This window comes from Bos mutus, chromosome 10 (genome assembly GCF_027580195.1).
Source record: "Bos mutus isolate GX-2022 chromosome 10, NWIPB_WYAK_1.1, whole genome shotgun sequence".
NCBI classification, from domain to species: domain Eukaryota; kingdom Metazoa; phylum Chordata; class Mammalia; order Artiodactyla; family Bovidae; genus Bos; species Bos mutus.
The window spans coordinates 89,514,080-89,530,154 of NC_091626.1; positions in this window are offsets into that span (position 1 = coordinate 89,514,080).

The following is a 16,075-nucleotide window of genomic DNA, read 5'->3' on the forward strand; positions in this document are numbered from 1 at the left end:
ACTTGTGGTAGGCATTCCAGGTCCAGGCATCAATATTTTTAGTTACCCAGGTGATGCAAAAATCAAGCCAGAGTTGAGAATAATTATTTGAGATGATACCTGATTTCTGTTCCAGCCCTATGAATGCCTTGGTAGACAAGGTATACTTTGTAAAACCATGTATTGTGTTGCACAATGGGACAACCTGTCAATTACAGAAGATTGGATAAGAAAATGGATAATTTTTCAGATAGGGAATTCATGTTAGCGCTACATGTCTCACAGTAAAAGGAGCAAAACAAGAAAATTGAAAAATGTAATTGAATACCACCAGGAGTTCCGAAGGGAGATGAAGAATCTATTTAAAAAAAAAAAAAAATGGTTTGACTTGGTGCAAAGACTGTAACTTGAAGCAAAGAAAAGACAAAGGTCAAGACCACATTTAATTAATCATGGGAAAAGCCACATGTAATTAACAGTTGTGTGGGATAAATATCCATGTCTGTGTGCTTGTAAAGGTGAAATGGATCTTGCTTGAGCTTGGGCCTATGACCACAGAGGATGTTCAGTCATTCTTAGTGGAGCTAACTAATCTTTCGGTCCCTTGGGACAAAGAGTGCCCATACCCGTAATTATAATTACAATTACCCTCTGTCCAAACTCTTGATTTAGTTTTCTGCCTGACACTTAGGACCTTCTAACATATCACAGTATATAATTCCTTTGTTTGCATTAAAATATAATGGGAAATTTTTGTCTTATTTTCCTTTTGTATCCAGGTAAGTGCCCGGAAAAATGCCTTAGTACAAAATATGCGTCTTGGGTGAATACAGGTTGAAAAAGCAAATACATGGTAGAAATATAGTTAGAATAGAACAACAAAATAGCAAAGGAAGAAGAGAGAATAAAAGAATGTAATTTCAGAAGATCTAGAGATCCGTTCTGACTCCTCCTACTGGCTAGCAGAATTTGTGTTGCTTTTATATAAAATCTCAGCCTTATAAACTATTGTGTCTTGAATATCTTAAGATGTTTACACCATAACATTCTCATTAAGTAACAAAATGTACATTTAAAATTCTAAAAACCAACAGAATTTTATGAGTAAAATATTTCAAATATCATACTAGGTACTTAAATGATTAAAGAATCCTAAATTCAACTGCAGAAAATTACTCTTGCATATTTGCAAGAGGAATTGAACACTTCCATATTATGTTTTCTTTTTTTTTTTTGCTTTTTCAGAGAACTCAGTAATTTTCTGATTATATATTTTATTCTGTTCTTTGGAGCCTGATTCCACAATTATATAGTGGCAGACTCTTATTCTACATTCTGGAAATAACTTAGTCTAAATTCATTCTGAATTCTTAGAAGACTTTAAGGTTGGTATCAATGAGAATCCAACAATGGGCTGAAGAGATTGACATTTTTGCATGTCCTTACATTTGGGTCAATAGAATGGGAAGTTTTATTTGGGTGTGATCTGGGTTTGAAGGAAAGTTTGTTCACTTAACAAATCTAGACAGGTTATAGTCAAGTATATTCTGTGTTCTTTCTAGCTTGTGTATGACAGGAAATAAAAGAGGTAAAGGGACTGGCGACAGTGATGTGGTGTTTGTTCATTCTGTGGTTTAATGGGATCTTTGTTAGTATAAAGCCTTATTAAACAACTTATTAGGGTCAGTTTAATTGATGATTTCCTGATGGTGTTTATGGATATTTTACTTTATTGGTTTTGTTTTCTTTCAGTCTCCTATTCTTTAAAGTATGTATGGGAGGGAAATGTCTGATCACAGCAACTCTATTTACAGGCTTTAAAAAAATATTTTATGGGATCTTTAATGATATTTTGGAATTTGCTTTTGCCATAGTGTGTTTAGATAATTATAGCTTCCTTTTAATGCCCTGTACCTTCATTCTGATTTTCTTGACTCTGATCTATATTAACATTTGGAAAATCTAAATCAACAACAATTATTTATTTCACAAAATACTGCTAAAAACAGATAGTTGAGTTTGTTTGTGTTAACTTGAGTTAACAGACACTTCAATCAAATTGTGAATTTTAGAGACAATATATTCTTATATGTGTTTAATACTGTGGTTGAATCAATGGGAAAAAGGAGACGACCGCTTATAAAGAGAGGTCTGTTTCCCCTCCATTAAGTTTAATTGCAAACATTTCAGGCATAATGAATCACTGCTGACCATAGGCCACTCCATTGTCATTCTGTGGTCATTGTGGCTGCTTGTGGGTGCGAGTTTTGTATCTTCAATTAGTTGTGGGAAGAAAATTGTAAGCATAATTGTGAATATTGGTGGAGCCCTTTTGTAAGTTGCTCATGAAAAGAAAATTTTAAAAAAAGCAAATAACTTTTAAAGTCCTTTGGCCTACTAAAACTTAAAACTTTTTTTTGCCTCATGGAAGTGAAAAAAAATGCTTCTTTTATTTTTGGTTCTCTGTATTAGTCCAGTGGAACAATCCAAAAAGCCATTTATGAGAAATTTTAAAATGTACTTTGAGAAAACCATCATAACTATATTTTAAAATTGTTTTGCAAAGCCCTGGGCAGTTCAAAGAGCCAAGCAAACAAAAGATATAAAATTACTTTGGTTTTTCTCAAGCCTGTAACCATCAGAATAAAACAAAACTGACTGCTTTGGGTCGATTATAGAAATAATGCAGCCAGAGATGCCAATATAGGGCAGAATTTACTAGAAAAGAGAAAGAAAGTCGTAGCCAGTGAAGTCATGTGTTCATGAGGTCATGCTACCTGCAGCATTGTGAACATTAGATACTTAGCAGCTTGAGTCAAAAAGTAAGATAAACAGAGAAGGATCACAGTGATGACAGACTCAGAATACATTTTGTTGGTGGTAGATGTAATTAAGAATTCAATTATAGTAGCTATTCGGACTAAACTCACTATGGTGAATTCAGTGTTTAAGCAAAGAAGGTAGAAATAATAAGGGTTGAGCTGTGGACTTATTTTTTGTTTCTGACTATGAGTAGAAAAGAGTGGTAATTCTAGGGTGTATATATGTGTGTTAGTTGCTCAGTTGTGTCTGACTTTGCGACCCCGTGGACTGTAGCCCACCAGGCTCCTCTGTCCATGGAATTCTCCAGGCAAGAATACTGGAGTGGGTTGCCATTTCATTTTCCAGGGAATCTTCCCGATCCAGGGATTGGAAGCTGGCTATCTCATATTGTGGGCTTAGACTGTTTACTGTCTGAGCCACCAGAGAAGCCCTGGTGTGTGTGTGTGTGTGTGTGTGTGTGTGTGTGTGTGTGTATACACATATGCCAAAATACATACAAAAATCCCACACACAGATTGTTTTATGTGTAAGTATATATGTAAATGCAAAGAAAACATAATGAAAAATAATGGGATATGAAAAGTAGCTAAAGTGGTTACTTATAAGACAGGAGATTGGAGAGGGAAGCTTTTGCTATATAATTTTAATTTTTTACCAGAAGTCATGTACTGCTTTTGTAATTTTTTTTTTTTTTTTTAGAAAATTAGTACAAGACAAAAAAAAGAAAATAAAACTTAGCCCTTTGAGACAGAGGCTGAAAAGCTAGAAGGTGATTAATCTTTCTAAGTTTCAAAGTAGGTAGAGTGTCTGGAGGCAGCAAATAGAAAAGTCAACAGTGTGAACTTAGTAAACATGCTTCTCCTTCCTGGCCTTCGTGCCTGCTTGTTCCTTTGCTTAAAGCGCTCCTCACAGACAGTTGCAAGACAAATTCCTTCACTTTTGTCTGTGATAAAGTGTAGTTTCTCTGGATGGCCCTGTTTCACCTTTCCTAGATACATATTTCCTGCTACCCTTTACCCATGCTATTGCCCTGAATTCGTTTGCTTCCTAGCATTTTTCACTGTATCTGAAATATATTCATTCATTTTAACATGGATGTCTGTTCCCAGGGCCAGAATGTAAGCTCCGTGATGGTCAAGCCTTTGGCTCTCTCTTGTCCCAGCACCGAGAACAGTGCTGGGCACATAGCAGACGCAGAAAACATACATATTGAAGAGGAAAAGGAATCTTATAGATTGTCATATTATACACTCTCAGGAGCAAAAGCCAAATAAGATGAAACCTAAAACAGGATACCAAACATAATGTAACCAACTGTCTTGAAAGTTAACTTGTTCTACTTCCAAGTAAGCATTATATCTTGTATTTCGTATCTGTTGGGTATTTGAGTGTGTCTCTTGGTATTAAATGGAGAATTTAAAAGTGAAGTACAGAATATACAGAATAGGGAGAATTGTAGCTTAATGTTAAGTCTGAACTATCCCTTCCTAGTAAGGATGCTTTTAACATGTGCTGTAATTCCCTGATTTCTCATTGTTTCCACCTTATGGCTATCATAGACAGTCTCAAAGAAGAACATTATGGCCTGGGACTGCTGTTTTAGACTCAAAAAGATCTTATTACAGAAATACATACTTTAAAAATACTTCTCTGTCATGATGTTGAACTTATATTTTTTCTTAACCCCATTTTTTATTAAAGTAATTATTTACTGAGTATTCCTATAAGCACACAACAGGAATGGACACATTCAAATGTGACTTTAAAAACTCTTTAGCTATTGTCCGTATAGTCCAGAAAGAATATGTTGAGTTTTATCCTGAATTTTACACTCCAAATAAAAATCAATTGAAATTTTGTCTGAAGTTGTTCCAAATTGTTGGCTTTACAAACCTACTCTCCCTTATACACACTTAGTAATACAGCATGTTCAAGTTTTTAGAGCAAATAACACCTGCCTTGAGTATAATAAATGGTGAAGATAGAATTTTCTAGAACTTCAACTACAATGCAGATACTGGGGAGGATAGTTTATTATTCGACCTACAGTGCAAGAAAACTTGCAAGATACAGATTTTTATTGGTCTTTCCTTGTGTATTTCAACATCACTACTGTAAAATTAATTTTGCTTTGTTGTTTGAATGACTAGATTTATCTGTAAAAGATGTACAAAAATCATGAAGCAAGTGGATTTTAAATTGCAGAGTGCTTCAAATAAACATATGAGATATCGTTAATGTTATAAATGCTAGACAGCAAAAGTAGAGTTTTAAACAGCCTAATATGGTAAAGAAAGATAATGAATTTTAGGTATATACACATTTCTGACACTGAGGATAGTCTAGGAAAAAAATAGTTTGCCTTAATTTCAGTAGCTAAAGGCGATGGTATGTATGTTTTTTTGTGTGTGCGTATTAATCACCGTAAGGAATACTAAAATCTTTATGTGACAGTTTAGAATCTTAGGATTACTCGACATTTTATGACCTCTTCCAGAATTATCACAGTGCTGGAAAGGTGTTTAAAAAATGTGGAATTATTTGTAAGAATGCAGAGCCCAGGACCCTGAAGTCTAGCATTCTGGGTTTTAAAAGCATTTATCTAGCATCCCAAATTTTGAGAACTACTTGTTGGCAATATCATGAAAGAGACAATAATACAATAACCATAGTGATTATACCAATATAACATTAATATCTAATATTTCACGTGTGTTTATCACTTACCACCTCCTTGGTTGCTCAGATGGTAAATAATCTACCTTCAATACAGGAGACCTGGCTTCGATTCCTGGGTTGGGAAGATCCCTTGGAGAAGGGAACGGCAACCCACTCCAGTATTCTTTCCTGGAGAATCCCATAGACAGAGGAGCCTGGCAGGTTACATTCCATGGTGTCACAAAGAGTTGGACATGACTGACGGACTAACATACACACGTTTATAGACATATTACATGTAGTAAGTCCTTGACTGAGTGCCTAATACACACACACACCTTTATAGGTATGTTACATATATTAACTCCTGGACTGAGTGACTAACCCAACCTTATAGGCATGTTTCATGCATTAAGTCCTTTACTAGTTACAATTACGCTGTATGATGGACACTGTTGCAAACTTCACTTACTGTTGAAAAAAGTTTGGCACAGAAAGGTTAAGCAATTTGACCACATAGCACAGTGTGTAAGTGACAGAAGGCTGGAACAAGCAATGGAACAAAGGGAACATGTTTTCTGAGTCTGCCATATGAACCCTTTTAGAATTTCCTTGGGCCACGTCCTTGTCAAGAACGGTGAGTCAGAGATGAACACAGCACAGGCTGCTCCCAAAGGTCTTTAAAGTCCAGAGAGGAGACAGACAAACCCACTAAGCCAGAAGAAAATATAAGTAGAAGACGATCAGGGAGGAGAGGAAAACTATTAACTCCAGACAAAATCTCCACAGGGGAGGAGACTCAAACTTCAAGATTGAGTGGAAATAGCAGATAAGATGGTAGCAACTTTCCCTAAAGTATAAGCCGTGTCTACAAGGCCACAGAACATTAGACCATGGCATCTTTAGGATAAAAACAATTCATTATGCACAAGTGCAGTGTGTAAGTTGAAGACAAGTGGGAGGCACTGAAGCTGGAGGGGTAGATCAGGACAGATCATGAAGAAAACGGCTTCACTGGCCATGCCAAGGCGATTGGCCAAGGGTGTATCGGTTTTGCCCCCTGAGTTGTGCAGGGCAAAACTGACTCTAATGTCTGCAGTGGGGGAGTGGCCATGGACAGTATTAAAGAGGGAAATCAAGCTTGCCTGGAAAATCCCATGGATGGAGGAGCCTGGTAGGCTGCAGTCCATGGGGTCGCTAAGAGTCGGACACGACTGAGCGACATCACTTTCACTTTTCACTTTCATGCATTGGAGAAGGAAATGGCAACCCACTCCAGTGTTCTTGCCTGGAGAATCCCAGGGACAGAGGAGCCTGGTAGGAGGCCGTCTATGGGGTCGCAGAGAGTCGGACACAACTGAAGCGACTTCGCAGCAGCAGCAAGCTGTAAGATTTGCTGCAAACTTAAACCAGTTTTCTCTAAAGCATTCATAGGAATACTAGCACCCACATGAAATATAGTTGAATCTGAGACCTGGTCAAGTCTGATTTGATCGAAATGAACCATTTTAAGGATAGAAAAGCTATCAGCTATGAAGCTCAGGGTTCATCCAGGCTCTCCTCTCAGAATTCTTAAAAAATTATCTATGTTCATAAAGTTGTCACTACTGAGGGCAGGGACTCTATCAGAGAAATCAGTTGCAGACTCAAGCCCTGACTTCGACAGGGCTGCCACGTGGCACACCTGTTGGCTTTTGCTGTAGATACTGCATTTTGCCCTATCACTCAAGAAACTTGTGGGAAAGATGCTAATAAACTCAGAGCAAAGCTAGTCCTTAAGCAGGGCTTGGGCAGGGTGGTTTGTCTAGGGCCTCCTCATGGTAGGAGGGAGACCACCAGGGCAAGGATCTCAGAGAAATTGCCAACACAAGTTTCAAGTAATGCAGCAAAGCAGACAGAAGCTGAGGAATCAGAAAGTGCTCCTGAAAGAGGGAACAAGTTAACAAATTGCCAACAAATTGAAGTATGGAGAAAAATCTATATAAATTGAAGAATAGAGAAAAATCTATACAAGCAGGAAGGCAAACTTTAGAGACTCCTGAGGAAATGATTATGGATGAGTTGCTGGGGAAAAAATAGTGCAAGTAAGCAGGCTTGGTTTAAAAAAGCCTCATAGGGAAACTTCCCTGGCAGTTCAGTGGTTAAGACTTCACCTTTCAAGGCAGGAGCTGCAAGTTCAATTCCTGGTGGGAGGAACTAAGATCCCACATACCTCCTGACGAAAAAAACAAACAAAAAAAGACAGAAGCAGTATTGTAACAAATACAGTAAAGACTTTAAATATGGTCCACATCAAATAAATCTTTTTAAAAAATGTTAAAAACTTACAGGAAAAGAGAAGAAAGTTATTTAAAAATAATTGTTTAACGATATGGTATACCTGGTAATGTTAATGTGGAAAATGACCAGAGATGTTCCTAACTTTCTAAAATAATCATCTGAAAAATACTTGGGGCTTCCCCGATGGCTTAGTGGGTAAAGAATCTGCTTGTGATGCAGGAGACACAGGAGATTCGGGTTCAGTCTGTGGGTTGGGAAGATCCCCTGGAGGAGGAAATGGCAACCCACTCCAGTATTCTTGCCTGGAAAAGCCAATGGACAGAGGAGCCTGGTGGGTTACTGTCCAAAGGGTCAGAGTCGGACATGACTGAACTCGCACACACACACATTAAGTCCTTAGCTGAGAGTCAATCCTGGGCAAGTTTGATGACAAAGCCTACCTTCTTGCAATTATAGCGACTTAACCAATTCTGCAAGCCCTAATGTAAATATGACTCATTCACGCAGGTGGCCACAGCCTTTCCTCAAGGGAAGGCTCTTCGATCTAAGCTACTTTGCAAGGTTTGGAGTAGGTGTGTTCTTGTACAGCTAAAGGTGAAGTGGGATACATGATCTGGTCATACTTGAAAAATGCACTATAATGCTCTTCCTTGCAGGCACATTATAAAAATTGCTATTCCTGGAATGGATAGTTTTCATTTGTTGATTTTTTATGGAGACAATTGATTTCAATATGGAATAGCAAAAGTGTCGTGTTTATCTCTAAGGGCAATTATAAACACTGACGATACACACTAAGAAATACTTTTTAAAGTGGGTAGGCTGGCAACTGAGTGAAATCTCTGAGTTTATACTTGACCTTATTGCTTTTCAGAAATGCAGAGTCAGTCATATAAGAATAGATTATAAACATATCTTAAGTACCTGGGTCAGTGAGCAGAACAGTCCCTGATAAGGTTTAGTGTCAGCCAGCGTAGTGTAAAGCGAAGAGTGAAACAGCTCAGCTGTATGTGTAGAAAGAGGCCTCTGACATATTGATTCCTGTTCTTGGCCCGTGGATCATGCTTGTAGCATTTGCCTTGCAGCTGCTGAGTCTGCCTTCTCACCTATGTTGTCCTTCTCTATCATTCCATACCGTGGCCCAGCAGAGTGGATTAAGGAATGTGTTTTAAAACGGGCACAATTTTTCCCAGTCCTTTCATCTTCCATAACTATGTAAGTGGGACAACACAGCATGAGATGTTGTCAGGAAAGGCACTGGAATGCCAATCAAGCATCACCTTCAGGGCAAGAGATGGGTTACAGGCAGACACCTGTGATGGTGTAGGCAATCCTGGTTTTTGCATTTTGAGACGATAAAACATTGGAAAGATGTGCAGAAGAAGTGCACAGGACACAGGATGTAAGATGGGAAAGAGGATGCTGCTCTGCAGCATTAAAGAGACTGTGGAAGTGACAGTTAAAAATGCATAATCAGTTATTGAGATTGTAAATGAAAAAAAAAACTTCTTCATATTTTTCTGTAGTTATTATTTGTGTACTCTTAAACAAGAATTGCATGCTCACTCAGTTATGTCCGACTTTGTGACCCCCATGGACAGTAGCCTGCCAGACTCTTCTGTCCATGCAATTTTTCAGGCAAAAATACTGGAGTGGGTTACCATTTCTTCCTACAGGGGATTTTCCCAACTTGGTGATCAAACCCAATTCTTCTGCGTCTCTTGAATTGGCAAGCGGATTCTTTACCACTGACTCGCCTGGGAGGTCCTAAATAAGATATCTACTTCCTCATTTGTATCTTCCAACAAGCCTGTAAGATAAAGTCTAATGTTTCTCTTTATAGGAGAAAGGATTGAACCCTGAGACCCTGAGACATGGCAAAACTGGCTACATTCCTGGAACTAGTCAGTCCTTGAACTCAGGCTGGCTGAATTCACAAATTTTTAGAATCAAAATCTGAGGAAAAAATTCCAGGTTTTATCTAAAATGAGAATATGTGACATTAAGTATAAATATTTGGAAATAATTTTTTCCAAGTATTTTTCCCTTGGGCTTCCCTAATAGCTCAGTTGGTAAAGAATCTGCCTGCAATGCAGGAGACCTGGGTTCGATCCCTTGGTTGGGAAGATCCCCTGGAGAAGGGAAAAGCTTCCCACTCCAGTATTCTGGCCTGGAGAATCTAGTCCATGGGGTCGCAAAGGGTCGGACACAACAGAGCGACTTTTCACTTTGACTTGGAAATACTAGTCCACATGGTAAAGAATGACTTTTTAAATTAAGAGGAAATGCAAGTGGGTTTGGAAAGGTCTGGACAATTTTGTTGAATGTCCACTAATATAATTTGGTTCTGGGTTTATATTTACAGAGAAGCTAAAGCCCCCCCACCACCACCCTGCCCTCCTGTCCAGTGTCTTCCTGTGGGCCTCTCCTTGAGCTCCTCTCTGGCAGCGCTGCAGTGCCAGTGCTTCTGAAACAACCTGCAGAGCCTTTTGCTTTGAAAACTGAGACTCAAGCTGTAATTGACGTTCTGTTTGTGGTACAATTAACCGAATGAGTCACTACCTATGATGATAGAGGAAAAGAACATGAGGCCAGGAGGTGGGAGTCGACTATTTGCTAAGAAATTCCTTTAGCCCCAACAACAATTTTTTTCTAGGCATATAAGATAATAATCAAAGTGGAGGTATTCCTGAAATTTACAATATTCCAAATCAAACTGTTGTGATAGTACAGTTATACAGACATATTGTTTTTGGCCTTGTAGTGATTACGCAGAGCAGAATCAAAGACCTTGAAGAATTTAAACCGGTATCATGGATTTTTTTATTATTATCATTTTTCATTTTTGAATCTTTGTTCCCCTGTTTCGGAAAATACTGTTGTGTAAGTCCAAATGGTTTTCAGTGTGCAAAGCTATGGAAAGTAATACATTGGGACAGTTTGCTTTAATTAATTAATTACATTTTGGTGGGGATTTGCTGATTTGAAACTTTTTTACTTCCTGAGGATGATAAAGAATGAAGACGATGAGAGGACACATTATATATCTTGATTATAACCTTAATATAGTAACTATAATATATTTATAAAACTACACTATGAAATCGATAATAAATAAATCATGACAATAGGTAATGATATACTTAAAAAGTATTGCAAATGGTTAACAAAATGATGAAGCCCGTCCCCAGCCTTCATATGAACTCCAGCAGTTCAGTCAAGCTTTTCAGTGTTGAGAGATGGAAGGTTAAGAGCACAGGTTGAGAGATGGAAGGTGATGTAGTTAGAAGCTTATTATGTCAAAGCACTGAGGTCACACATTTCTGCTGAAATAACTATAGCTCACATTTAATAAACCCTTGCTATGTGAAAAGTTCTGGATTATTCAGCTCTCATGATGACTCCATAAGGTGATACTCTCATTATCTCCATTTTTAACAAAGAAGGAAATTTAGCTTATCATTAATTAGAAAATTAAAATTTAATACTAATTAGCCTAAGCAGGTTAGGCCAAGATGGGACATAAAGTTTTCAGGGGCCTGATTATAAATTCATACTGTGAATTATGAGACTATATTAATTAAAAGAATAAAATCAGTTTTCGAATAAACATAGTTTAAATCATATTGAGTTCTCTAATCGACTAACCAACTAAATATATGTGTATGATGGGATAGGTGAGATTGAGAAGAGTTGCTTCTGCTGCTGCTGCTGCTGCTGCTAAGTCACTTCAGTCATGTCTGACTCTGTGCGACCCCACAGACGGCAGCCCATGAGGCTCCCCCGTCCCTGGGGTTCTCCAGGCAAGAACACTGGAGTTGGGTTGCCATTTCCTTCTCCAATGCATGAAAGTGAAAAGTGAAAGTGAAGTCACTTAGTCATGTCTGACTCTTAGCGACCCCATAGACTGCAGCCCACCAGGCTTCCCTGTCCATGGAATTTTCCAGGCAAGAGTACTAGAGTGGGGTGCCATTGCCTTCTCCTGAGAAGGGTTGGTTATTTGTAAATATTAAGGAATTTTACTACAAATATTTATAAATATGTAGGTTATATATATATAAATTTGGTGTATGGTTACTTATCATCTACCAGGTGGTGCGGTGGTAAAAAACTTTGCCTGCCAGTTCAGAAGACACAAGAGACATGGGTTTGATCCCTTGATTGGAAAGATTCCCTGGAGCAGGAAGTGGCAACCCACTCCACTGATCTTGCTTGGAAAATTCCATAGACAGAAGAGCCTAATGGGCTACAATCCATTGGGTTGCAAAGAGTCAGACATGGCTGAGCGTGCATGCACAATACTTACTTAGCAATGTTACATTAGTTTCTACTGTACAGCAAAGTAAATCAGCTGTATGTATACATATATCCCCTCTACTTTGGATTTCCTTCCTGTTTAGGTCACCACAGAGCATCGAGTGATACTGTTTTTTTTTGTTTTTTTTTTTATGAAGTGGAATGGAAGCTTTCTACTCTGTGAGTGAGTGAAGTCACTCAGTCGTGTCCAACTCTTTGTGACCTCATGGACTGTAGCCTACCAGGCTCCTCCGTCCATGGGATTTTTCCAGGCAAGAGTACTGGAGTGGGTTGCCATTTCCTTCTCCAGGGGATCTTCCTGACCCAGGGATTGAACCTAGGCCTCCCACATTGTAGGCAGACACTTTACCACTGAGCCACCAGGGAAATCTCCAGTCAAGTTGAGGCCCACCAAATGCATGAGCTGGTCTCTCTCCTGATCAGAGTCCTGGGCAACTTGTAACTACTTATTTGCTACCTGCCTCTTCCTGAGACTGAAAGCTCCATGAGGGAAGGAACTGTGTCTGTTTTGCTCAACACTCCTCACATCTGGCATAGCACCTGCCTTACCACAGGTGTTCAAGAAATAGTTCTTAAATGAAGCTTCAATCTCCAAAGTCTAAGTTGTAAAAGGCTTTTAGCAGGCAAAAAAAAAAACCCAAAAACAAAAAACTTCTGTTTGCCTGGATTTTGTTTTACTGAAATTTCAGTTGGTCTAAACAACAACAACAAAAACTATCACTTGTATTTTTAAGGAAACAGGTTGAAAAAGGCTTGTAAGACTCACTTTCAGGTGTACACACAGACAGTTGTGGATACAGCAAAGCTAAATAAAGGATGTGTGTGTGCAGCTCAGTCATGTCTGGCTCTTTGCGACCCCCTGGACTGTAGCCCACCAGGCTCCTCTGTCTGTGGGATTTCCCAGGCAAGAATACTGGAGTGGGTTGCTGTTTCCTTCTCCAGGGAATCTTCTCAACTCAGGAATCCAACCTACATTTTTTGAATCTCCAGCATTGGCAGGCAGGTTCTTTAACACTGGCGCCACCTGGGAAGCCTATGGATAAAGGATAAATATCTCCAAATGTTCCAGTATAACTCATGGTACAAGAAGAAACTAATTCATATTAGAGTGTTATTTGAAACATTTCAAAAAGAAAAGAATAAAAAAGTATTAGTGGAGTGAGATTGCTTGGTAAAAATTAATCTTTGTGGTTTTAGGAGTGATAATGACATATATTGCTTCAGTTCAGTTCAGTTAAGTTCAGTCGCTCAGTCATGTCCGACTCTTTGCGACCCCATGAATCACAGCATGACAGGTCTCCCTGTCCATCACCATCTCCCGGAGTTCACTCAAACTCATGTCCATCGAGTCGGTGATGCCATCCAGCCATCTCATCCTCTATCGTCCCCTTTTCCTCCTGCCCCCAATCCCTCCCAGCATCAGAGTCTTTTCCAATGAGTCAACTCTTCACATGAGGTGGCCAAAGTACTGGAGTTTCAGCTTTAGCATCAGTCCTTTCAATGAACACCCAGGACTGATCTCCCTTAGAATGGACTGGTTGGATCTCCTTGCAGTCCAAAGGACTCTCAAGAGTCTTCTCCAACACCACAGTTCAAAAGCATCAATTGCTTAGTATTGAAAATATCATATATATATGCATATATAACGCATTTTGGGGATGTTTTCAAGTGATATAAATAAAAAATAGTGTTTGATAAAAGATCAATTAGAACTCCATCCAATTCATGTAACAGTAACTCTATAATTACTGCTAACCCATTGTAAAATACAGTGCTCGGATATGCCCAGGGAAGATTTATTAGTTACAGAAAATATGTTGTTGGAACCACTGATACCTCAGTAGTGGCTGATAAAGTAGCTAGAGATAGAATAGAATTAATTCAGAAACCGTTGACTTTTCTTGGGTATCAAGTGCAGCTGACTGGGCGAGTTCTGTCTTAATTGCTCCAGAGCTGTTTTATAGCAGCCTTTCAAGTCAGCATACACTTGGCTGGACCTGGACACAGGCAACCACAAACTCAAGTGATTCAAACTCTCTTATTTTCTAAACTAGTGTTGTTCAAATTGCTGATCACCATGCAGAAGGTTGTACAGTCAGTTTAGGTGATCTTATCTATCATTTCTAAATGAAATAGATATGAAAGAATTGACAATTTCACAGTGCATGTCATTGACTATGGGTAATGGTTTTGTAAAGACTTCTGAACATAGAGGTGTATGCAAGGGGTAGGGGCTAGGCAATGGAGAGTCACAGAGACTTGTGTATGGCTCATAAGTTAAAATGACTGTATTTCTGACTGTGAATGGAGACTAAAAATTGGATAACATTGCCTTAGGCACAATTATGTAAAAACTGATCAAACTTGCAGTGTGGTCTCCCTGTACTTTTGGGGTCTCCCTAGTCCAACTCTTGGGACTCCTATTTAGGAACATTGTTTGTTCTACTATCTGTGTTTGTAGAGCCCATTCTACCCTCCTGCAATGTAAAATTCGTCCCAGTGTTCACTTAGGGGAGCTTTCTATATCATTTCTTCATTGATCAATCCAGATTCTATGCTGCTTCCAAATTAATTTTCCTCATCCACATCTCTCTTAATACTCTTTATTGGTACTTGATATGTTCAAGGTTAATGTTAAACTATTTAATCCAGCATAAAACTGTTCTTCAGCAATTGGCCCTTGTCAATATTTTGAGAGTCCCATGGACTGCAAGGAGATCCAACCAGTCCATCCTAAAGGAAATCAGTCCTGAATATTCATTGGAAGGACTGATGCTAAAGCTGAAACTCCAATACTTTGGCCACCTGATGTGAAGAACTGACTCATTGGGAAAGATCCCGATGATGGGAAAGATTGAAGACTGGAGGAGAAGGGGACAACAGAGGATGAGATGGTTGGATGGCATCACCAACTCGATGGACATGAGTTTGAGAGAGCTTCAGGAGTTGGTGATGGACAGGGAGACCTGGGGTGCTGCAGCCCATGGAGTTGCAAGGAGTCAGACATGACTGAGTGACTGAACTGAACTGAACTGAATGTTCTGTACCTCGTTCCCTGTTGTAACTATACAAGGACCTAGGATTCTACAGAATCAAAACACTTACTGGTTCCAGATTGCATGAAGGCCTTTCACACCTCTGGGTTTAGACACAGTTCTATCTCATTTACTGTTTATTCCTCTCTTTGTAAACCTTTAAACCTTCCATTTGTTCCCTATTTACACTCATCACCTCTGTAGGATCTTCTCTGATGCTCCTGAGCCTTAGCAATAGTAAAGTGGCTTGTCTTTTCTGCCTTCATAGTTTTCTTTAATAAGCTTGTCTCTCCTATTGTATCTTATATAATGTTTTATTACAAATTTCTAGCAGAGTACTTGGAATATAGTGAGATTAATTGCAAGGCATATCGGGGCTTCCCTGATGGTTCAGCAGGTAAAGCATCTGCCTGCAGTGCAGGAGACATGGCTTCAATCCATGGGCTTGGAAGAGTCTGTGCAGAAGGTATTGGCAACTACTCCAGTATTCTTGAAAAACCCCATGGACAGAGAAGCCTGGTGGGCTACAGCCCAACGGGTCACAAAGAGTTGAACACAATGGAGTGACTAAGCACAAGATTAATACTACTAATATATATTTGTCAAATGAATAAATGCCAATAAACATGAAAATATATATTACATAGAGATATCATTAATATATTTTGGGCGTACTTGATGGCTGCTTCCTTTTTTTTTCTAAAACGGAGCAACTAGTAATTAATATACCAACACTGCACAATTGGAAATGGATTTCCACATGATATAGTGAAATCATCATCATTTAGTAGACATGAGTCTTTGAGCCCTGCAAAGAACTGCTTGCATAAGCTGTTCTTGATGAGTTATTATTTTAGTCTACAGAAAAATAGAAGGAAATGATTTGTTTGTGTAATTATGAATAATTTCTATACCATGTTTGTTTGTGGTGTTTTGTGAGGAGGAGAGTAAGAAATAATGTTATAGGGACAACAGTAGAAAGA